Source organism: Panthera uncia, chromosome C2, assembly GCF_023721935.1.
Source record: "Panthera uncia isolate 11264 chromosome C2, Puncia_PCG_1.0, whole genome shotgun sequence".
Taxonomy (NCBI): Eukaryota; Metazoa; Chordata; class Mammalia; order Carnivora; family Felidae; genus Panthera; species Panthera uncia.
Window position 1 is genome coordinate 936,590 of NC_064810.1, and position 23,618 is coordinate 960,207.

At 51.7% G+C, this 23,618-nt stretch overlaps 1 protein-coding gene across 19 annotated transcripts in view; it reads right to left on the reverse strand.

Moving 5' to 3' along the window:
• The window catches only part of PCBP3 (poly(rC) binding protein 3), a 266,704-nt gene that overhangs the window by 105,148 nt on the left and 137,938 nt on the right, over positions 1–23,618 (reverse strand). Inside the window, exon 1 of one of the 19 annotated variants that reach the window (XM_049627709.1) lies at positions 4,125–4,316. The exons of 17 other annotated variants lie outside the window; for them this stretch is intronic. The gene's annotated coding sequence lies outside the window, so the exon portion shown is untranslated. Of the gene's footprint in view, positions 1–4,124; positions 4,317–23,618 lie in introns of those variants that run through there. One more of the 19 variants, XM_049627693.1, reaches the window with a different exon arrangement.

Here is a 23,618-nt window from a genome sequence, read left to right on the forward strand (position 1 = left end):
ACCTAGGCCAGGCACGCTTGGCCCCGGGCACGAGTAGGGCCAAGGGCTCGAGCAAGTTGCACGGACAGGTGGCCCGGACCCCACGTCGCCCCTGAACGGGACTCACACATCGGATGGCGGCAGAGAGCTCCAGGTGGCCGGCTCCCAGAGGGGAAGCAAACCGGAGTCAGCTTGTGGGGAGGGGAGGACCCCGCAGTGCGAACACGGGATTCTGACAGCGGCCCCCGCACAGCACTTCCCACACCAAGCAAGCCTCCGACCCCACTGGGCGTCCTACGATCCAACTCATTTCTGACACCGTCTACCCAGACTGAGGTCGGATCCCACGACTGCCCTTCCCCCACCTCAGAAGCCAGTTTCAAGTCCCGCTGTCCCCTGTGCTTCTGACCGACCAGCTATCAGTCAAGGTTCCCAGGTCCCCAGACTCAGGTTCGGTTGGTTAATTTGCTAGGACGGCCCGTGGATCTCAGAGAAACATTTTACTCACTAGATCACCAGTTCATTAGAAAAGGATGAAACCCAGGAACAGTCAGATGGAGAGACCTGTACCAGAAACAGGGAAGGGGTGTGGGGCTTCTGTGTGCTGGGGGCCACTCTCCCCCCCAGAAGCTCCCCAAACCCCAGCTCTTTTGCGTTTTATGGAGGCTTCATTACACAGACATGATCAACTCACTGGCCACTGGCGACTGATGAAACCTTCAGCTCCTCTCTGCGTCCCCAGCCCCTCCCCACCACCCCCCACCCCCCACCCCCCACCCCCCACGCCCCGGTCAGCGGGGTGCTTTCCAAAGCACATTTGTCTAAGGTAACACAAGACACCTTTGTGCTCTCCTCGCTCGGGACCATCTGAGGTTAAAGCCCTTGGTCCTCTGGGCCACGAACAGGGACGAAGACCAAATATATACTTCTTCCCAGAAATCAGTGTCCCAGAAGACATGGGGAGAAGGGCCCTGAGGTACAGACACGCAATCCACAGGCAGCAGCCAAGGGCTGGGCTGGTTGGCCCAGCACCCGACACGGAGGGACCGGCGAGGGCACCTGGGCACCAGGAGCCTGTCCGGACCTCTGGGAGCAGACACAGGTCACGCAGGCTCCCGGGCCAGTGCCCTGCGGCCAGGGTTCCCACAGGGCAGGCGTCTCCCTCCGCTTCAACCGCACCCTCCTCCTGCAGCGGAGTGCCCTACGTGATGGGTCTCAACTTACGTGTAACAGGGGTGTGGACAAGGCTTCCGTGTGACACAACTCCACAGGGAAGTGCACACACAGACCGCCCCCTCCGGCCCTCACATGCGGTCCCCCACGCAGCTCCCAACACGCCCGGGAGAAGCGGGGAGCGGGCTGGAAGCCAGGGCGAGAATGTGTTTTCCCAGGCCACCAGAGGCTGTCACTTCAGGCAAAACGGTTCCCATCAGTCACCTGCAGTTCGCTCTCCCTTCTCCGTTCAGCAGCCCCCACTCCCCACCCCCCCGCGGCACCCCGCCCCACCGTCCCACTGCTGACACCCCTGCACAGCTGCCTCGGGGGCAGTTCAAGCTCAGCTTCCTCAGGCAGCTGCTCTGCCCCACATCCAGGCCGTCCTGACAGCCCACCAAGGGTTCGGAGACCCGGTGGTCACGTCACACAGCCCCCCTCCACCCCCGCCCCACCACGAGGCATACGCAGAGCCACCTTGGGTGTCAGCCTTATCAGCACGCAGCCACAGTCCCCAGGTCCCTGGACCGGTCCCCGGCCCGCCCTGGAGGGTCCCCAGTGCTCTACGTTGTGGCACACGTCTACACGTGGTTCTGAAACAACGATTTCTTCTGAATAGCGGCCGCTTTCAAACTTCTTCAAGCCACGGAACCCTTTCTCTAAACACAGCTCTCCGCAAACACCAGTACATGAAGCAGACGCCTGAGTGGGACCCAGAGGCCACCTCACGGCCCTGCCACGGGTTCCAGAGAGCGCCGGGGCGAGAGGAGGAAGTGGGACCAGAGGCCCACCCCAGCTCCACTGACCGCGCCCCAGGAGCAGCAGTGTCACGCGGACAGTGGGAGGAACCCCGCTCTGCTCCTGAAGGTCTCCGGGGAGGGCCCAGGGAGCAGAGGGACAAACACAGGCTCTGAACCGAGCACACACAGCACAGCATCCGTGCTCCCGCTCTTTCCCGGCTCATTTCAAAGAAAACAAATTCAACAAGGAAATAAAACATAATTTAGTTTTTATGGAAACCGCAGTACGTCTTTCTTGTTCCCACAAATAACATTCAAATAAACTACACTTACTAAAACGTATTGTGAAATGGTTTCCCCGAAGATGCTGGCAAAATACCCCCGGTCCAGCCGGTGCCCAGGGCCACGGGCGAGGTGGGGCGCACCCTGGACCCCCGGGCCTCGGTACCACACAAAGAGGACTGGGGGCAGGAGGCCTCGATCCACAGGCCGGGTGCCCGCCGTCCGGTGAGCTGGGCTCCGGGGCCGGAGCTGGAGGCAGGAAGGTGTGACGGGACCCAGGTCTAGACAGGCAGGAAAGCAGCCTGCTGGGGCACCTGCAAGGACCACACCGGGTCCCCAGACACCTCCAGGCTGCAGACGGAAGTCGCCCTTCAGGGTTGTCCCCTCTCCTAACGTGGCTCTTCGAGGCTCACGAGGCTCACGGAGCCCCGGGAGGTTCAGGTCCCAGGCCCCGGATGGCAAGGAGACCTGCCCGCAAGGCCGACAGGCGTGAGGGGCCCACACGGGACCACACGACCACGGCGCTGTGACTTCGCTGGTGTCGGCTTCAGCTCCCCAGCCACGGCACCCACCTACTCACAGCTCCTCAAATCCAGTCACACCCAAAAGACCTCCTGTCTGTCTCTATCTTCACTTTAAAACGGTCTGTCACACGGCAGCACCCAAAGGCACACGGTCCCCCGAAGCGCGGTGTGCGCGGCTGGTGCCACGGGGCACGCCGGCGAGGTGAATCCCAACACACTTATTCTCTCCTACGTCAGAAGAAAACAGACTTCAGTACATTCCACAATCAACACACGACCCGGGACGTGACTCGCGAGGAAGAACCTGAGCACTGGCGGAAGCCGGCCACGTTCAGTGCCGCAGAACGTCACTCAACCCTCTGTGCGCGGGAGAGCGCCGGTGCAGGAAAGGCCTGAGACTGTCGTTCAGAACGTGGGGAGGGTGCCGGTCCTTGACTTCTGTCCGGGCCGAAGACAGACAGACACAAGCTCTTCCGCGCTTCATTCAGACCGGAGGACAGATGCGGACCAGGACCCTCCAGCCAGCAAGCCTGTGCCAGGAGCCCCGCCCTGGTCACAGGACAGAAACTCTTTCAACAGGAGCTCCGGGCAGGAGCTGCCCACCCTGAGCACCAAGGGGGGGGGGGGTGACGTCTAGGGGGCTCGCGCTCCCCGCAGACTCCACCCTGTCTGCCCCTGCCCTACTCCCCTACTCCTGCTGCCCCCCCACCCCCACCCCCACCCCGCACTCAGAACCGCCCTGCCATCTCCTGCGGCCCGAGCCCGGCCGGGAGGCCGGCGCGTCCCCGCCGCCCAGGCTGTGGGCGACGAGATCCACCAAGCAGAGCCCGAAGGACCGCACCAAACCACGCGGGATCTGAAGGCGGTGGGAGGGCACGGGCCGGCCGCTGCTCGGGGCGCCGCACACCGCGCGTCTCGCCCCAGCCCCGGTTGGGCTCCTCTGCGAGCCTCGGGGGCTCAGGGGAGCCCCTCGGAGAAACGGGACTGGCTTTCCTTCCGGCCCCGCTCAAGCGGCGCGCGGTGAGAGCCGAGCAAAGGCCGCGAGACTCGAGGCCACCCCTGGGCCTCGTGGACGCGCGCGCTCCTTCCTGATCCCCGGGAAGGACGCGCGCAGGGGGCCCCGGGGGCCAGACGCGGCCCCGCCCGCTTCACCCCCAGAGACGGACGCCGTCCCCCCCGCCCACGGGCCGCGCGAGACCCGCGCCCCTTCCCGCCGGCAGCGGCGGGGGCCCACGGACGGAGGCGGACGACGGCTTCCCGAGGCGTCGGCGTCCCCGGCGGCGGGCCAGGCCCTGGAAGAAGGGACCCACGCCGGGCAGACTCCCCATCTCTTGGGGCCCTCAGCCTGAGAGCCGCTGCGGCTCCAGGAGAAGGTCCGCCCTCTTACCGGCTTGAAGGACCGAGGACGGCGGCGGCCGGCAGGTGGGGGGAAATGCTGGAAGGCAGAGGCCGAGCCCCGGGTCCCGCGCGTCCGCTCTGCCCCCACGCGGGGCTCCCGGATCGCACGCGGGCGAGGCAGGCCCCGGGCGCTGCGGTTTCAGAGAACTAAGCGGGCTCCACCGCCGCCACCCCAGGAGGCCCGCGGCCGGCAATGTGGAGCCAGCGAGGGACCCACCTCTGTGACGGGCCAGCCGCGGCGCACTGTCAGGGGACACGTGACTGCCCCGGACCGAGCGGCACCCCACGGTCCCGATGTTGAAGCCCTAACCCCCAAAGTGACGGCACTTGGAGACGGGGCCTCTAAGGGAGCGATTAAGGTCAAACGGGGTCCCGCGGGTGGGGCCCCGATCCGATGGGGTTACTGTCCGGGTAAGAGGGAAGACCAGAGGGCCCCCTGTGCCCCCACCAAGGCTCCTGCCCATCTGTCCCCACAGGAACGTGGGGAGGGAAAGCCGTGGGAGGACACAGGGGGTCAGGAAGAGAGGTCTCACCAAACCCGACCGTGCTGACACCTTGGTCTTGGGCCCGCGCCCCCGGAGCTGTGAGAGCGAGTGTTCGTGGTTTGAGCGCCCGGTGCGTGGTGCGTGGCTACAGCCGCCCGCGGACGAAGTCAGCGACGGAACCCAGGGTCTTCGCAACACGACGTCAAAACGTTCGGAATAGGAGCCAGAATCACTCAGCGTACAAAGACACGGGAAAAAACCCAGAATTGACATACTGATTCCAAAGTGGCCACTTGCTGGAATACCCAGACAGGATTTTGGAGAAACTGTCGTAAGGAGGCTAAGGAGGGTGAAGAAAATACTCGTGGAAGGAACGTAAATAGAGCGGAAGTCAAGAAAGACGGAAAAGAAAAAGAACCCCATGTGCATTCTACAGCTGCTGTAACGAACGGCCACCGGTGTCGCCAAGGACAGGACTCGAGGCCACAGAAGCACGGTGTCCTCTCTCATGGCGCTGAGAGCCCGAAGCCCACAGTCAGGGCTTCCGGGCCCACAGCTCAGCCGCGGCAGGGCCACACGCTCTCCGGAGGGCGTGAGGGAGCATCTGTCCCCCCTGAGCTGGCAGCCACATGACCTTCTTCTCCTCTCTCTCCGCCCCATCTTCACATGGCCTTCCCCGGAGTCTGTGAGCAAATCTCCCTCCTCCTCTCTTATAAGGATGCTGGTGATTGCGTGTGGGGCTTCCAGGGAGAACTCCCACCCTCACGTGGGGTGATGAAGCACATCAAGGCAGGGAGAGGCCATAAAGGTGCCCGCCCTTCCCTGCTGCCAGCAGAGTGGAAACCTGATCACCCCCGACACAGCAGCAACAAGGCAGGCGTCTGGGGTGCAGCAGGGAACCAAACAGGAGTGGTGAGCCGGGCGAGGAGGGACAGAAGTGGAGGCCGGAGGCGGGGGGCAGTGCTGTCCTCGTGTGGGACCCAGGCCAGAGGACCTCAATGTGGAGCTGAATAGCAGCCCCACCTGGACCATCGTGCCAGGGTCTCAGGACATGATACCCAATGTGCAGGAGGCAAGCAGCCCAAAACTCGTCTCACCCAAGCCAGGGAAATCTCAACTTGAATAAGAAGAGAGAATGAACAGAAGCTAGCCCTGAAATGACACAGATGTTGGAATGATCTGATGGGATTTTAAAGCAGCTGTAATAAAAATGCTTCAATGAGCAATATCCACATGCTTAAAACAAACGGGAATAAGAAAGAGCTCAGCAACTAAATAGAAGGGCCAAAAGAAGAACCAGATGGGAAATGTAGAACCGACAAATATAAAACCTAAAATAAAAACTCAGCAGACAGGCACAATAGCAGAGGGAGATGACAGAGCTAAGAATCAGTGAACCTGGGAGACAAAACAATAGAAATCACCAAACTGAACAACAGAGAAAAGAAAATGAAAAAAGACATGATTGGATGATTTAATATTTGTGACATCGAAGTCCCAGAAGAGGAAGAGAAAGAAGATACAACTGAAAAGCAGTTGAGGAAATGAATGGCGGAAAATTTTCCAAATTTGATGAAAGACAAAAACCTACAGATTTAGGAAGGTCTGCAAATTCCAAAGAGGATAAACCTGAAGAAATCTGCACCAAGACCTTCAGAATACTGAAGAGAGAAAATTCTAGAGAGCAACCAGGGAGAAATGCTCACACTACCTACAGAGGGGCAGTGACCCCAATGACAATGGGTCTTTCATCAGCAAGCACAGAGGCCAGAAAGAAAGTGCCGGACAGTCTTCTTCAGGTGCGGAAAGCAAGAACGGTCATCCGGAGTCTTTTGGCCAGTGAAACCGACCCTCAGGAATGAGGTGCACGTTCTCAAGTTTAAAAAGAAAGAACCAAGGATTTGTCTTCAGCAGATCTCTCCTAAAACACCGATAAAGGAACTTTTCAAGCACAAAGGGAACATGACAGAGACATGGAAGCCCGGGAATGGAGAAAGAACAACACAAAAAGCAGAAGTGTGTGTAAATGTGGTAGGTCGTCTTTCTCCTTGTGAGTGATCTAAATTGTGTTAGGCAGCTGGAGGAGAAACTCGAAACGTTGAATGTGGATGTCAATTTATGGAGCAGAAATAGCCATGACAAGGATTCTATAAAGGAGAAGGGTTAAGTGATCTAAGTGGAAGTTTTCTATCATTTACTCAAACTAGTAAATACTGACACCACATGTGATAAGTATACCACGTTAATACGTATGGCATAATACTTAAGGGAACCATTTAAACATCGGTGTACATATAGTGTATATACAAAGACATACACTGAAAAATGTTATAGATAAATCAAATGGAATTCCAAAAAAAAAAAATGGTCGAGTAACCCAAAGGGAGGCAAGGGGAGTAAACAGAAAACAAAGCCAGAGAGGACAAACACAAAACAAAGGACAGCCTTAAGTCCTAACATAGCTATAATTACTACATTAGGATATAAATGGCCTAAATACACCAATTAAAAGAGAGATTGGCAGAATGGATTAAAGAAAAAATATGTCCCAACTATATGCTAAGTAAACATTAATTTTAAAAAATCAGGAAAGGCTACATCAATACCTGATACAGCAGACTTCTGAGCAAAAACAATGATAAGCAAAGACAAAGAAGGTCATGATGAGGGAGCAGAAGGCAGGCTGAGGACAAAGCACAAAATAACACCCCCCACACATACTCATGGGGTACTTGTGACATTCCTCAGGCTCTCCAGGCTGCCCAAGGACAAAGGAAAGGGGAAAACCCATGGTTAGCTAATAGAGATCACAGTCATGCAGGACAGGAGTCTCAAACAGTTTACCAATGTCTTAGCAAATTATAAGAAAAAGGCAATCTTAACAGCCCAATCTCCAGAAACCTGTAGACTCAGTTTCCTGGAGCCCCAACATCACCTTTCCCTCCACAGTGATGTGGGGAATAAGGCAAGAAGGAAATGGTAAATAAAATTAAATTTCTTTGAACTCTCTACTGTCTTAAAGTTAATGCTTTGCTAGAGGGAAGAACAACCTCAGCTTGACAATAGCTAGGCCTCCAGGATCTTAAGAGTTCTCTTTATCATATGAAAGTCCTTCTAGAAACCTTCCTTTTGCCCTTACGTCCCCCAATTCCATAGTATATAACCAGTCACCTTTACAACCCCAGTGCAGCTCTTTCTGCCCTTGGATCCTGTACCCGGCTTTAATAAAATCACCTTTTTTGCACCAAAGACTTCTCAAGAATTCTTTCTTGGTCATAAGGTCCAAACCCCACCCCCCACCCCCCACCATCACTCCAAAACCGTAACAATTACATAATAATTTTTAAAAAGTCTCCATCAAGACATGATACTCTATATGGAAAATCCAAAAGATTCCACCAAAAAACTTCTAGAACTGATTCATGAATTCAGCAAAGTTACAGGATATAAAATCAACACACAGAAATCTGTTGCATTCCTATATGCCAACAATGAGACAACAGAAAGAGAAATCAAGGAATCGATCCCATTTACAGTTGCACCAAAAACCATAAAATACCTAGGAATAAATCTAACCAAAGAGGTGAAAAATCTATACACTTAAAACTATAGAAAGCTTATGAAAGAAATTGAAGAAGACACAAAAAAATGGAAAAAGATTCCATGCTCCTGGATAGGAAGAACAAATATTGCTAAAATGTTGATACTACCCAAAGCAATCTACATATTCAATGCAATCTCTATCAAAATAACACCAGCATTCTTCACAGAGCTAAAACAAATAATCCTAAAATTTGTATGGAACCAGAAAAGACCCCAAATAGCCAAAGCAATCCTGAAAAAGAAAACCAGAGCAGGAGGCATCACAATCCCAGACTTCAAGCTACACTACAAAGCTGTAATCATCAAGACAGTATGGTACCGGCACAAGAACAGACACTCAGATCAATGGAACAGAATAGAGAACCCAGAAATGGACCCACAAATGTATGGCCAACTAATCTTTGCACAAAGCAGGAAAGAATATCCAATGGAACAAAGACAGTCTCTTCAGCAAGTGGTGCTGAAAAAACTGGACAGCGACATGCAGAAGAATGAACCTGGACACTTTCTTACACCAGACACAAAAATAAACTCAAAATGGATGAAAGACCTCAATGTAAGACAGGAAGCCATCACAATCCTTGAGGAGAAAGCAGGCAAAAACCTCTTTGATCTTGGCCACAGCAACTTCTTACTCAACACGTCTCCAGAGGCAAGGGAAACAAAAGCAAAAATGAACTATTGGGACCTCATCAAAATAAAAAGCTTCTGCACAGTGAAGGAAACAATCAGAAAAACTAAAAGGCAACCGACAGAATGGGAGAAGATACTTGCAAATGACATATCAGAGGGTTAGTATCCAAAATCTATAAAGAACTTATCAAACTCAACACTCAAAAAACAAATAATCCAGTGAAGAAATGGGCAAAAGACATGAATAAACACTTCTCCAAAGAAGACATCTAGATGGCCAACTGACCCATGAAAAAATGCTCCACATCACTCATCATAGCAGGAAATACAAATCAAAACCACAATGAGATACCACCTCACACCTGTCAGAATGGCCAACATTAAAAATTCAGGCAACAGCAGATGATGGTGAGGATGCAGAGACAGAGGATCTCTTTTGCATTGCTGGTGGGAATGCAAGTTGGTGCAGCCACTCTGGAAAACAGTATGGAGGTTCCTCAAACTAAACATAACATAGAACTACCCTACAACCCAGCAATCACACTACTAGGTACTTATCCAAGGGATACAAGTGTGCTGTTTTGAAGGGACACATGCACCTCAATGTTTATAACAGCACTACCAGAATAGCCAAAGTATGGAAAGAGCCCAAATGTCCATCAATGGATGAATGGATAAAGAAGGTGTGGTATATACATGTGTATCACATATATATACACACACACAATGGAGTATCACTTGGCAATCAAAAAGAATGAAATCTTGCCATTTGCAACTACGTGGATGGAACTAGAGGGCATTATGCTAAGTGGAATTAGAGAAAGCCAAATATCATATGACTACACTCATATGAGGACTTTAAGACACAGAACAGATGAACATAAGGGAAGGAAAGCAAAAATAATATAAAAATAGGGAGGGGGACAAAACATAAGAGACAAATATGGAGAACAAACAGAGGGTTACTGGAGGAGCTGTGGGATGGGGGGATGGGCTAAATGGGTAAGGGGCATTAAGGAATCTACTCCTGAAATCATTGTTGCACTATATGCTAACTAATTTGGATGTAAATTAAACAAATAAAACTAAAAAAAAAAAAAAACCTCCTGAGAAAGGAATCTTCAGGTCCAGTGATTTTACTGGAGAATTCCACCAAATATTGAAAGAAATTAACACCAATTCTACACGATCTGTTCTAGACAAAGGAAGACAAGGGAACCCCATCTAGCTCATTTCAAGAGGTCAATGTTACCCTAATAACAAATCCAGCAAATACAGAGCTCAGAAGGAAAGCGACAGGCAATGTTCTTCATGAACATGGATGTAAAAATTCTCAACAAAATACAAGTGAATGCAATCCAGCGATACATAAATATAACTATATATCATGACAATGACGGATTTACACCAGAGATGCAAAACTTGTTCAATATTAAAAAATCAATCAATGTAGGGGCACCTGGGTGGCTCAGTCAGTTAAGCATCCGACTTCGGCTCAGGTCATGATCTCACGGTCCGTGAGTTCAAGCCCTGCGTTAGGCTCTGTGCTGACAGCTGAGAGCCTGGAGCCTGTTTCAGATTCTGTGTCTCCCTCTTTCTCTCCTCCCCCACTCATGCTCTGTCTCTCTCTTCTCAAAAATAAACGTTAAAAAATTTTTTTTAATCAATCAATATAATCCATAATATTAAAATGTTAAAGAAGAAAAATCACATTATTATAGCAATTGATATATGGGAAGCATTTGACAAAATTCAACACCCATTCATGTCAAAAACTCTCAGCAAATTAGAAACAGAGAGCTCCCTCAACTTGATAAAGAGCATCCACAAAAACTTAGGGTTAACATCACACTTAACAATGGAAGACTCAGTGGTTCCCCCATGATCAGGAGCAAGGCAAGGATGTCCAGGCTCATCCCTCTTATTCAACACAGCAGTGTAGCCCCAGCCAATGCAAGAAGGCAAGAAAAGGAAATAAAAGGCATATAGATTGTTAAAGAAGTCAAACTGCCTCTATTTGAAGATGACAGTATAGTCTACATAGAAAATCTCAAAGGATCTACAAAAAGTTTCCTAGAACCACTGAGTGAGTTATAAATGTCACAGGATATAAGATCAACATATACAAGTCAATTGTATTTCTACAGACAAGCAATGAACACATGGAAACAAAGTAAAAATAATACCATTTACAATCACTTAGAAAAGGAAATACTTTGATGTAAGTCTAACAAATATGTACAGTACTTGTATGCTGAAATCTATAAAACACTGATGAAACAAATCAAAGATCTAAACAGTGCAGGGACACATATGTTCAAAGAATCGAAGAGTCAACACAGTAAAAATGTCAATTCTCCCCAAACAGATATGTAAGTTTAATGTATTTCCTACCAAAATCCCAACAATATTCTTATTTATATAGAAAAGACTACTCTAACATGTATATGAATAGGCAAAGAAACTGGAATAGGTAAAACAGTTTTGAAAAAACAAAGTAGGAGAAACCACTTTGATTTTAAGACTTACTATACAGTTATAGTAATCAGGACAGTATGCAATTGCTAAAGCATATGCACACAGATCAATGGAACAGAAGAATGGAGAACCCAAAAATAGACCCAATAATAGTCAACTGATTTTGGACAAAGGTGCAAAACCAATGAAGTCTAGGAAGGACAGTGTTTTCGACAAATGATGGTAGAGCAATTGGACATTCAGAGGTAAGTAAGTAAATGAACCTACAACTATACTTCACACTTGAGCAGAAATTGACTCAAGAAAACAAAGGAGAAAATCTTCAGGACCCAGGGCTTGGTGAAGAGTTACCAGATGTGATACAGCCAGGATCAACCACAGCCATGCAAATGAGACATCTTGAATGTCCACCACTCAAGGCTTCAAAGAGCAACTGCACGAGTCAAGAGCTGCCCAAACATAGAACATTGAGACAGTACTTGTTGCTTTAAATTGCTAACTTTGGGGGTGATTTTTTACACAGCAACAGGGAAATGGAACCGTTCCTTCTCTCCTTCAGTGGTTCTTTCTGATGTTTGGGGTCACATCAGACTCCTAGCTGGGCTCTGTGCCCGTTCTGCGGTCACCCATTTTCCTGAATCCTGCTCCTTCGTGAAAACTATCTGAACCATATCTGCTCACTATGCACAGTCTGAATCTCTACTTCTGATATTTGATATGGGGACCTCACACCTGCTCCCATACACACACACCCTTGTTCCCAACTCCTCACCTCTTCTGCACCCCTGCCCTTACATCTCCCTGCCCTACTGACAATGGCCTTGAAGACATTTGGCCAACGGAATGCTGGCTGACATGATGAGAGCATAGGAGGCTTCAGCACATTTATGGGTGTAAGATCTCTCCCTTGTACTTCCGCTGGCATCCCAAGGAGAACATGCCTCAGGCAGCTACTGGTACATGAGAACAAGGCTTAGAGGCTGGTCTAAGCCAGACTGCAAATGCATGACCTTACTGCTGCAAGCCACAGCCGTTATGAGGCTGTCTGTTACGTAGCAAAACCTGACCGATACATCCTGCTTAAGCTATTGCTTCAGCTTAAAATCTTTCAGAACACAGCTCAAATTCCACCACCTCTGTAAAGCTATCCCATATTTTCCAAGCTATTAAAGCTCTTTTCCATCCTTGAATTATCATGGCAAATTAAACAAGCTGCTCCTTTGGCGCGTCTATTTGGGAAGGCTTAAAGGGGGCAGTGTGGCTAAATGAGCATCTAGCTTAAAGGGAACCCATGAATAGCAAATGGCGCTGCTACGTGCCAGGCACTGAGCTAAGCACTTCATACATGTTAATTCTTTGCATGAGGTGACGTTCTTATCACCCGAAACTGAAGCCCAGGGAGGGGAAGCAAGTTACCATCTGGCTGAGTGACTGCCCCGTGCTCAGCTGGGAGCTGCACAGCCAGGAAGCGTGTGCAGACAGCCTGGCTTTCCATCGCGGCTTCCTCTGCTGCACCACACAGCTTTGTGGGGCTTGGCCCCCACCCGCTCCTCCCACCTCCCTCTCATGGCTTTGCTCCAGGAGCACCTTGCGGCTCCTCCTTCCTGGCCTGTGTTCAGAAGAGCACGGAATGCCCCCCTCGTCCATCCCCCAGACCCCCCCAGGCTTGTGATCAATCCTCTTTAAGGTCTCATGTTTGTCCTCGGTCCATCCGGGCATCTGGATTAGGCAACCAGCCGGCCTTGCCCTTGCAGTGGTTGTTTGGAAAACTCTGAAACATTATCACTGAACGTGGAGGACAGGATATAGTTAACAATGAGAAAAAGAAAGATGAGAGAAACAAAAAACCAGAGTCCATGACTCAACCATAAATCCCTCGGAGGAAAGCAAGTATGAATCAGAAGCAATGATGACAGAAAGTCAAGCAAGGACGGCTATTTCATTTGGACAGAAGAACCTGTTTCCACCACAGAGCAAGCATTAAACTATGCAAGGCCAACTGTACTCGAAATAAAAGGAAAAATTAACGAACACTGCCAGCTTAACAACTCATTGTGTTTCCAACAATGTAACATGATCTTCAAAGTGTGCAAGGTCTCAAGTTCAGCGTAGGTCACCCATTCCTCCACTCTTCTGTGATCTGTGACAGTCCAGACTATTGTTCCCCACCTCACCCTTCAGCTGCTTACAGAAGAACACAATGCAGGGGTGAGGCTCCAGGAGGTGGAGTGCCCTCCAGCACCTCCCTTCCTGCGCCTCCTCACACGATTTGTTTGGGAAAGCAGGGCCTTAACGGGCAGGAGAGGAAGCACACAGCGTGCCCCTCTAACCCGCTAGGCCGGAGGCCCACAATGAAGGCAAAGAAGAGACCGGAACCCAGGGGGCCAATCTGGGTGCCGTGAAATTTAGCCATCATGCCATTTCACCAACACATTCTTCAGCATACATTTCATCTAGAATCATTTTTCATAACCACCACGCAATTCCCACACATAGCAAAATCAAGAAAAATTCCTTAACGCCACCGAACAGCCAGCTTACATTCAAATTTCCAATCGTCTCAAAGCTGTCTTTTTACAATTGCTCTATTTAAGAACAATCCAAATAAGGTTTCCAGAATGACTTTTCTTTACGTCTGTCTCCTATTTTGTCCTGTAACTGCCCTCTCTTTCTACACGCATTTTGTTTGTTAAGCGCATGAGTTATCTGTGTGAGAATCTTCCAAGGTCTACATTCGGCTGGCAGCCTGTTCAGGATATTTTGGCATGTCCCCTTGGCCTTGAACTTCTGCAAACTAGCAGTCAGCTCCAGAGGCTTGCTTGGGACACGGGCTCGATCCCTCCCCTGCACTTGCCGCGGTGGCCTTCCCACAGTAGCGGAGCGCGGAGCGCGAAGCAGAGCTGCGTAAGGCCTGCGCTGCCTTCCTCGCGTGATGCCGGGGTCTCCAAGCAGGTGCAGCGGTGCCGGCCCGAGGCCTCCACTGTAAACTTCCCCGTGAACCTTTTTACCTCGTGGGTTAACAGCCATTGATTAGCGTCTAGATCTTATGTTTCGTTAGGGAGTCCAAAACGGTCATTTTCTATTCTGTACTTCTGTCTGTAACAATGAGCTTCTGTGAGTGAGAACTTGACTTCGTCCACCGTCTGATATGCCGTCGGAAACACGGTCTGCGTAGAACAGGAAGGATGCGTGGTGGATTCCTTCTCTGTCATTTACTGATGATGGAAGTACCGTGTCGATTTACCCTAACAAGCCCTGGAAAAGAATGACTTGCTTGTATTCTTGTTCCTCAGATGCGTTACGACTCGGGCATTGTTAGGGCTCTGCTGCCTCTCAATCTGCTGTAGTACCTATTACTTCTGACGTCCACAATGCCACATTCCTGGCACCCGGAGCCTGTCGAGGGAGGCCACGCCTGACTTGGGAAGTCCCTCCTCAGTCCTGTTAGCGTCCTCACTTGTAGCCAAAACCAGAGGTTAGAGGCTCATCCTGTACACGGTCCTTGTTTGTATATGAAACCATTTCTCCAGGAAGCCTGCCCTGTTAGTAAAATAAAAATTGTACCTAGAGACCACAATCAGGGGAGTTCATAACTACTAGTCTGTGACTGTTCCTAGAACTCCTCCCATTAACTGTGCTACAAGACATTTTTCAGAGTAAATCCCGTGGAACGTCCAGACAATGAGATAATATTCAGTGCTATAAAGAAATGAGCCATCACGGAGGAACCTTCAATGCATATCGCTAAGCGATAGCAGCCAATCTGAAAAAGCTGCATCCTGTAATATTATGGCCCACAAAGAGATCCAGTAATTTAGGAAGACTGAAATCACACAGGGTATATCTGTGACCACAACAGAATGAAACTAAAAATCAGTAACAAAAAGGTGTCATGAGCTCTCCAAATATCTGAAAATTAAACACATTCTGTATGTGCTGCCGAAGCGAGCACATATTAAACGCATTCTAAATAACTTACGGGTCGAAGAAAAAAATTGTAAGAGAATTTAGAAATATTTTGATAATTAAATGAAGAAAAATACCACCTGTCAGAATCTGTGAGGTGCAGCCAAAACAGAGCTTAGAGAGAAGCATATCATTATATTTAAAAAGAAGAAAAGTCTAAAATCAGTGATATAAATTTCTACCTTAAGAAAAAGTAGAGCAAATTAAGTTCAAAGTAAGGAGAAGGCAGGTGTGGCAGGCAGAGTAAGCCTCACCCTGCTCCCTGGAGCCCGTGGGCTCATGACCTCGCAGGGCGAAGGGCGTTGCGGTCGTGGTGAAGGTTGCAGCCCCGGAGACGGGGAGTCAGCTGGATCATTGTGAGGGCGCAGGAAAACCGCATGAGTTCTGTCAAGTGGAGAGCCTTTCCAGGCTGGGTAAGAAAGAAAAGTGATGGGGAGGAAGGTTCAGAGAGAGACAGACAGTGCTGAGGGTGGAGACAGAGGAAGGGGCCACGGGCCAGGATGAGCAGCCTCTGGAAACCGGAAAAGGCAAGTGAACAAAGTCTCCCAGAGCCTTCATAAAGGGACCCAGGCCTACGACAACCTGATTCCAGCCCGGTAGGACCCCTGTGGGACTCTGCCCTGCAGAGCCTCAGATGATAAATTTGTGTGGTTTTCAGTCACCAAGTCTGCAGTGACATTTTAGGGCAGCCACAGGAAGCAAATACATCTGGAAATAATACACACATACAGGAGTTAACGAAAACATAGACAAACAATAAAAAAATAAAATAAATCTAGTAATCTGTAAATATTTAAACAAAGGGAAAACAGATGAAGAGAAAAAAAGAAAGAAAACAAAAATCCCAAATGACAAATAGGAAAGATCAGGTGTCAGAACAGATCCTACAGATATTAAAATGATGATGTGGGATTATTATGATGAACAACTTCGGGCCAACACGTATATCAGCTTAGATGAACTGGACAAATTTGGAGCCACGACTCTAAAACGGGCACAAACCCCACGGATGTTGAAAAAATGGAATCTGTTGTCGAACACCTTCCTACCAAGGAGATGCCAGGCACTGGGAAATTCCGCCAAAGCACTGAGAGGTGGTGAGCCCAACCTCGCACAGACTCCTTCAAAGAGCAGACAGACAGGAAGTCATTCCAGAGTCACTGTCCAGAGCAAGTGCAGCTCTGATTGTAAAATCTGACAAAGATACGAGAAAAATGAAAACTGCGGCCCATCTCTCTTATGATGTGTATAAAACTCCTCACCAAAATATATCCAAGAATCAATGCCAAGTAGGCTTACACCAGGAATAGTTTAACATTTCCAAAATTTATCAACATAATTTACCATGTTATCAGGATAAAGCAGAAAATTATCATTTCAAGTGATGCGGGAAAGATCGTTTGACAAAATTCCATACATGCATGATAAAAATCCTCAACAAACACACCTTTTTCTATTAAGCTAAAATCTTGTTTTCTAATGACATCAGTCTGATTACTGACTTGTTTGATCCTCCAGCATAGGTGGTGACACTTTGGGTTGGGCCACAACCAGGGAGTAAGAGCCGGATGACAAACAGGGCCATCATCATCAGGTAGGCAGACACCCAAGGTGAGGCCCACGTTCGCCCCGCTTGTTCCTGAGTCTAAAATCAGGGTGTTTGGGGGCACCTGGGTGGCTCAGTGGGTTAAGCGTCTGACTCCTGATTTTGGCTCAGGTCGTGATCTCACAGCTGTGAGCTGGAGCCCCGTGTTGGGTTCTGTGCTGACGGCGGAGCCGGCTTCGGAGTCTCTGTCTCCCTTTCCCCTCTGCCCCTCCCTTTCCCCTCTGCCCCTCCTCCACTTGTATGCACGTGCGCACTTTCTCTCTCTCTTTTAAAATAAATAAATTTAAAAAAAAGAGGCGGTAACTAACTGTCTACAAAATAAGTAAATAAATAATAAATAAAATCAGGATGTCTTCTAGCCTGGGGTACAGAGATTGTGCTTAGGGGCTGCTAAGTCAGCTCTGGAAAAGGAACCCTAAAAACACGTGTGAAGTTTTCCTCATGTCTTTGGTGAATCCTTCACTGTGCCAGCGTAAAGTGAGACTCTGGAACTCAGAGCCCATCACCAGATGGCAGGGGTCACACTGCTTGTTCAAGGGGAGCCAGTGTGGGCAGCTGGAGGAGAGTGGAGAGACGCCGGCTGACGGACGAGCAGGCCAGGTTCTCGGCTGAAGTCACGCAAGGTGACTGGGAGGGAGGGCAGGGGCCTGGGATTCAGACAAAATGGAAACAGATCTGTCCTAACAAAACTCGAGCCCCAAGAGGACCGGGGTGACACAGTTGCACTTCGGTGCCTACCAGAGCACAGGGGACCCACGGAGAGCCCTGCGATGCCCCACCCAAGATGCCTGTCGACGGCAGAGAATTCCCAGACGGGCAGTTGAGGAGCCACAGGAGGCCGGGGTAAGGAAACAGAACAGTCGGACAAGTGTGTGCAGAGGCGGTCCAGACAATGGTGGTGAGGATCACGCGACAGAAAGCAGAGGAAAAGGTGGGCAAAATGAACACGGGATATCTCAACAAAGAATGAAAATTTAAAGAAAAAAATACATCTAAAACTGAAAATTTACAAAATATGAAAGGAAAAACTCAATGTGTGGACATAGCAGAAACCCAGGTTAGTGCCCTTGTAAGTGGTCAACAGAAAAGGTTAAAATGAGGGGGAAAAGGCTAGGAAAAAACAAACAACAGAAAAGGACACAGATGGGGATACACTGAAAAGATTTACCCAGGTATAAACAATAGTCTCAAAATAACGGTGATCATATTATTACCGTTGGTAATAATTCCATAGAAGAATTTTCTCCCTTGGGATACATTCCACTCGTGACAGACAGTGTGGTTGCCACACTGCAAAGTCACGGGTCGTAATTTATTTGTCTGACTTGGTAGATTTATACACACAAACTAACTAATTTCCATATATTTTCAATATTTAGGACTTTCTCATTTTTTTCTTGACTTAAGAAACCCTTTAATTTTTATTTTTTATTTTATTACCCGAAATCCTGACATGATTCCATGCTTAAAATTACATAAGATTTTCATTCATAGACATCTTCCCATTTCTATCCCCTTTGGTCCCTTCCTCCCCATAAGTAACATAAGTGATAGAAAACTAGGTTTTGGTATATTCTTCCCTTGTTTCTTTTAGGAAACATAAATGAATCCATTGCATACATGCACGGTCGTATGTGTATAAATCCACCTTTTAAAAGGGTCGAATGTACTACAAAGGTTCTGCGCCTTGCTGGTTTTCTCTTTCACTTGCTGTGTTCGGGAGATCACTCTGAATCACAACATGGAAATACCCCCGTCTCTCTTCTACAGGTGCGGAGTCCTCCGCGGTATGAACCACAATGCAGTCAACCTCCAGATGGACAGCTGGGTCACTCCCCATATTCTGCCATGAAGATAATGCCACCGTGAGGACCCTCGTGCGCACCTCGCTTCCTATCTGTTGCCAGTGACGTTCTGGGATAGAGGCCTAGGAGCAGGTCTGCCGGATCACAGGGTAAATGCAAATGAAATTCTTCTGAACAGTCACAAACTCCCCTCCATAAACACGGGCTCAGCTGGGACGGCCACAACAAAGCAGCCCAGCCCGGGTGGCTTAGACAAGAGATTTACTTTCTCACAGTCTGGGAGGCTGGACGTCGAGGTCAAGGCGTGGGCAGGGCTGGGTCCTGCTCAGGCCTCTCCCCTGGCATGTAGCTCATCGTCCTCCCCCGTGTCGTCCCCGGTCATCCCTCTGTGCGTACAGGGCAGGCTCATGTCCAAATTTCCTCCTCTTAAAGGACACTGGTCAGATTGGGTTAGAGACCCTACCGGCCTCATTGTCACTTAATCACCTCATTAAAGACCATCTCCAAATCAGATGGCATTCCGAGATGGGGTGGCTTGGGCTTCAACTTGAATTTGGGGGACACCTCTCAGCCCAGTCCTGCGCCGTGTCTCTCCAGCTGCTCTCCAGCAGCAGCGATGTGTGAGCGGGTCTGTCCCCTCACACAATCCAAGCACCCTAACCCTCATGCACGTATATCTTCCTGAATTGTCAGAGTTGTTTCAGTTTTCTAGATCAATCTGAGAACTTCTGTTCTGGAATAGGATAGTTTAATCATTTCCACTTATCAGCAGTTATATAATCAATCCTACTTGCCAACTCTTTCTTACATCATTTTTCAGTTTTCTTAATGTTTTGGTTCATATGAAGTATATTTTCACCTGTTTCAGATGTAAAATACTGAGCTAGTCCCTAGGTATTTTGTTTCTTACCTTCTTCAGGAACTTGGAAGATACTCATTCTCTTTCCTTCTAACTCCTGTTTCTGATAGGATCTAAACGTGACACGGGACCTTTTGGCCTCATCGTCAAGGATCAGGAAACAAGGAAAATTGTATCATGTCTGTCCGCTGGCCAGCTAGCATTCCCTGCTTTAACTGAGCTCACGAGTCTGGACACGTTAGTTACCGTAGTGACTATTCTGTGACTGAAAGCAGCCACAGGACTTGCTGATCTGAGAGCCAGAAAGAGCTGTGTGGGCCCCACAGCAGCCCGGGACGCTGGCCCCTCAGGAGAGGGTACGGCCTTGCTCCCAAACCTCCCCCGATTCTCGCTCAGCCACGCGGTGCGTCCGGGTTCGTGGTGCCGGCCTCCCCGCGTGGCCCGCATGTGTCAGGGAGGCAGCGCCGACGGCGGGGCTGGGCCGGAGGTGGGGGGAGGGGACAGGGCTGCCGTAAAGCAGCTCGCAGGGAGCTGGCAGTTCCACGGGCAAGCCCTCGGCACAGCTCTTGGTGGCACGGGGACTTGGCCGGGAGGCGAGCCCTGCGAACGGAGCCCTGCGAACAGTTCTTCAGACCCCGCAGACAGTCACGAGAAGGTCCTGACTCTACAGGGAGCCAGCAAAAGTGGCAGAAAGAGGATGGGCCATGTCCCCCAGGGTCGCCTGGGGCCAGGCTGAGCCAGGCACTCTCACAGCCACACCTGTGCTCGGCGCTCCCGGTGGCCCCTGGGCCACTAGAAGCTGTGCTTCTGGAAAGTGCCACAAGGTGTGTGAGTGGCAGGCCGGCCCCGGGGAGGCTCGGGGAGGGACAAGCTGTCAGGCTTGCACGGGACACGGCAGGTCTAGGGTGGTTCGGGTTGAGTGTGCGGAGCAACCCAAGGCCAAGGCTGTCTGACCCTGCGTCCCACACTCCACCATCCCACCGCCCTGACCAGCTGCGGCACCGAGGTCTCAGGGGAGAGAGGGACACACCGGCAGGGGCACAGAGCGAAGGGGAGGCAGACAGACAGATGACAGGAGGGAAGAGGCAAGGACAGTGGGAAAAAAGAAAAAAGAAAAACCCCAGGGAGAGCAGCAGAGCCCTGGCATCGACCCCGTGACGGACGCCACGTTGGTCCCCGGATGGCGTCCTGGCCGCACGCTCGTGAAAACCACCGCACTGAGACCACACGGGCTTTCAGGCTCAGCACCCCGCTGTCCAGCCGCACCCAGGGGACAGTGCCCTCGTCCTGTCCTCCGGGGGGAAGGACACCGCCCCCAGAGCGCTAAGTCCTGAGGGGCGGCCGCACTTTCTCACTGGAGCTCTCACTTGACATCCTCTGACCGCCAAGTGACGACGACGTCTGGGCTGTCACCCCACTCTCCCGGACACGGGCAGTCCACTCGCGAGCCCGCCCACGCGCCCCATGCGCACTCGACAGCGAAGGCTGCGCGGCCTGGGAGCGAGGGCCCGCTCAGAGCCTCAGCTGCCGCCGAAGGCAGACGGAGAGAAAGGGGCAAATTCTAATCTTAAAGCCTGTCCTTAGGTGAACTCGAGACGTGCTCTGTAAGTGGGTGTCGTGAAACCCGGCACAAAGGGCCCGTTAGGCACTCGTCCTACCGCTGCTCACGTCCCACGTCACGCGGTCGAGACTTTTCCATGTTGACCCGTGCAGATCTAATTCTTCACTTTATGTGAGGTGTACTCAGGTGCCCGGTCCCGTGTAGACCGGGCATTTCCGGATCTTTGCACAGGAACCGGTTCACGTGTCACGTGCCCGCTTTCCTGTCGCGTGTGATGAGCGGCGGGGCCAGGATGCAGGGGTGCGGCAGCCCTCCACCTCCCTGGACCCCGTCATGCTGCCGTCCCAGGGGGCGACCCGGCCGGGCCCTCCAGCGGTGTCCAGGGGCCCTCGGTCTCTTCGGCCCACGTCTGCCAGCGAAGCCAGACCTCCCTGTTCTACCCGGCTCACCTGGGGCCGCGGGAGGGTGGGGGGGCGCTTCTCAGGTGCTCACTGGCCAGGCCGGCTTCCTCCTCCTCTACCCACTCGGCTCACAGGCGAGGCGTAGACACGCGGTAACTGGTTCTCCAGGGAGCGAGGCTCCCGATGCAGCGGTCGGCCGGCTGCACGCCCACCGGAGCGGCGGCCCTCGCCTGGCTCCATCAGGCCGGGCCGAGTGCAGTTCTGTGCAGGCGGAGGACTGCCGCCCCAGCTCCCCCCCTGCCGTCAGGCGGGGGCTGCTCCCGTGCCCCCCACTCCCTCCGACGCTGCTGTGATCCCGGTGCAGGACAACAGAAAATCTCCCTCATCTCGACTCCGGTCGTGCTTCCGGTGTCCGACTTGCTCTAGCTCCGACTTGTAGGTCCAGACTTAGCGGGCGCATGCCATGGGGCAGGCCCACCCAGATCGTCGTCCTTCTGAAGGGGATCACCTTCAGAAACCTTAACTACACCCACGCAATCCCCTTCCCGGGTAACACAACACAACCAGGGGTCTCGTCCCACGTCCCGGCCGTGCTCAAGGAGGAAATTTCAGCAAGGTTTGCGTCCCAGGGCGAAAATTGAGGGGGCCGCCCTAGAACTCTGCCCACCACGAGTCGTCGCCCGACTCGGTGTTAGGTTCTCCAGGAAGGGGTCCTGGGGGTCGATCCAGAGGCAGAAGGGGCAGGCGGGCCTCCCTCCTCCGGCACGTCAGGGGGGCACCAGCGGGGCAGGAGGAGGAGGGGGCCAGGGCGGGGGCGGCTCCCTTTCCCAGAGTCAAGCGGAACGAAGCAGGCTTTCCGGGAGGAGGCACACGTGGGGACGGCAGCACCTCCGTCACCGCGCCTTCGCCAGGTGGGCTGCTCTCAGACCCCGAGAGGACATTCCCCTGGGGCGGGGGGACTCCCCGGCCTGTGATCCTGCCCCTGGGGGGCTGCTCTTCAGAGGACCCTCAACTCGATGGCCTGGGCTAATCCCCATGACTCATGCTCTCAGACTCAGCTCCTCATTCTAAATAGGGACCAGAAAATACCCACCTTTCAGTGTGGTGAGAAGTACTCTGTAATTTGCAAAGTGCTATATACAAATGAAGGATTTTCAGCCTTATTTTCCAGGATAATTCTAGAGTAAGAACAGGAGATAAGGGAACAGAGAAAAGCGTGTGCAAGGCATTCACGGTATTATTTCCCCCGGCAGGAGTCCTGACAAATAGCGTCCAGGTCGAACAAGGCCGGGACTTGCTGATCTGCTGATGTGCTTGCCGGTGGGCCGGGGGGCAAGGCGGCCTTGTGCTATGTGCTCTGGGAAGCCCAGCGTCCCCGACCGCCCGCTAGTGCGCAGGGCCAGGGGCCTGCCGGGAAGAGCTGGTCCTTCCGGCCGGGGCCCTCCTGGGAAATGCCACCAGACCGGCTTCGGTCACCCCTCCACCCCTTCCCACGCTGGCGCCCCGAGAGCGCCCCACCCAGACGGCCCCAGCTCGCTGAGGAACCTGCAGAGGCGGCAGGATAGCGAGGCTCCAGGACAAGGAGCCAGCTCTGCACTTCAACGAGGACCGGCCGGGGAGCCCGACCCCGGCGTCCGTGAAGGTGCGGCTCTGGGGAAACGACCCCTCGTGCTGCTCCTGCCCCTCACTCTTCCTCAAATGACTCTCTTCCCCTCGCCCCCGCTCTCTGATCCCCCCGCAATGACCTCCGTCCTACACAAAGCCTCTCCCGGGGGTTCTCAGACCCTCCCCTACCACAGGCACAGCTCCCTTCACCCCTCCCTCCATCCCTGCCAGGTCCCCAGGTGCTGGCTCCAGGCCAGGCCCACAGAGCAAGGCTGTGTAGCTCCCAGATGCACAGCTTCCGGCCCTTGGCTCATGTTTGCATTTGGACTTTCTGCGGAGAGGGTGATGGTGACAACACCTCACTCCCTGCACCACCAGCACAAAACCAATCCAGGCTTCTCTCTGACCTCTCCTCAGGACCTCCCCTCAGGGCTTCTCCGCAGGGCCTCCCCTCTTGACCTCCCCTCAGGGCCTCTCCTCA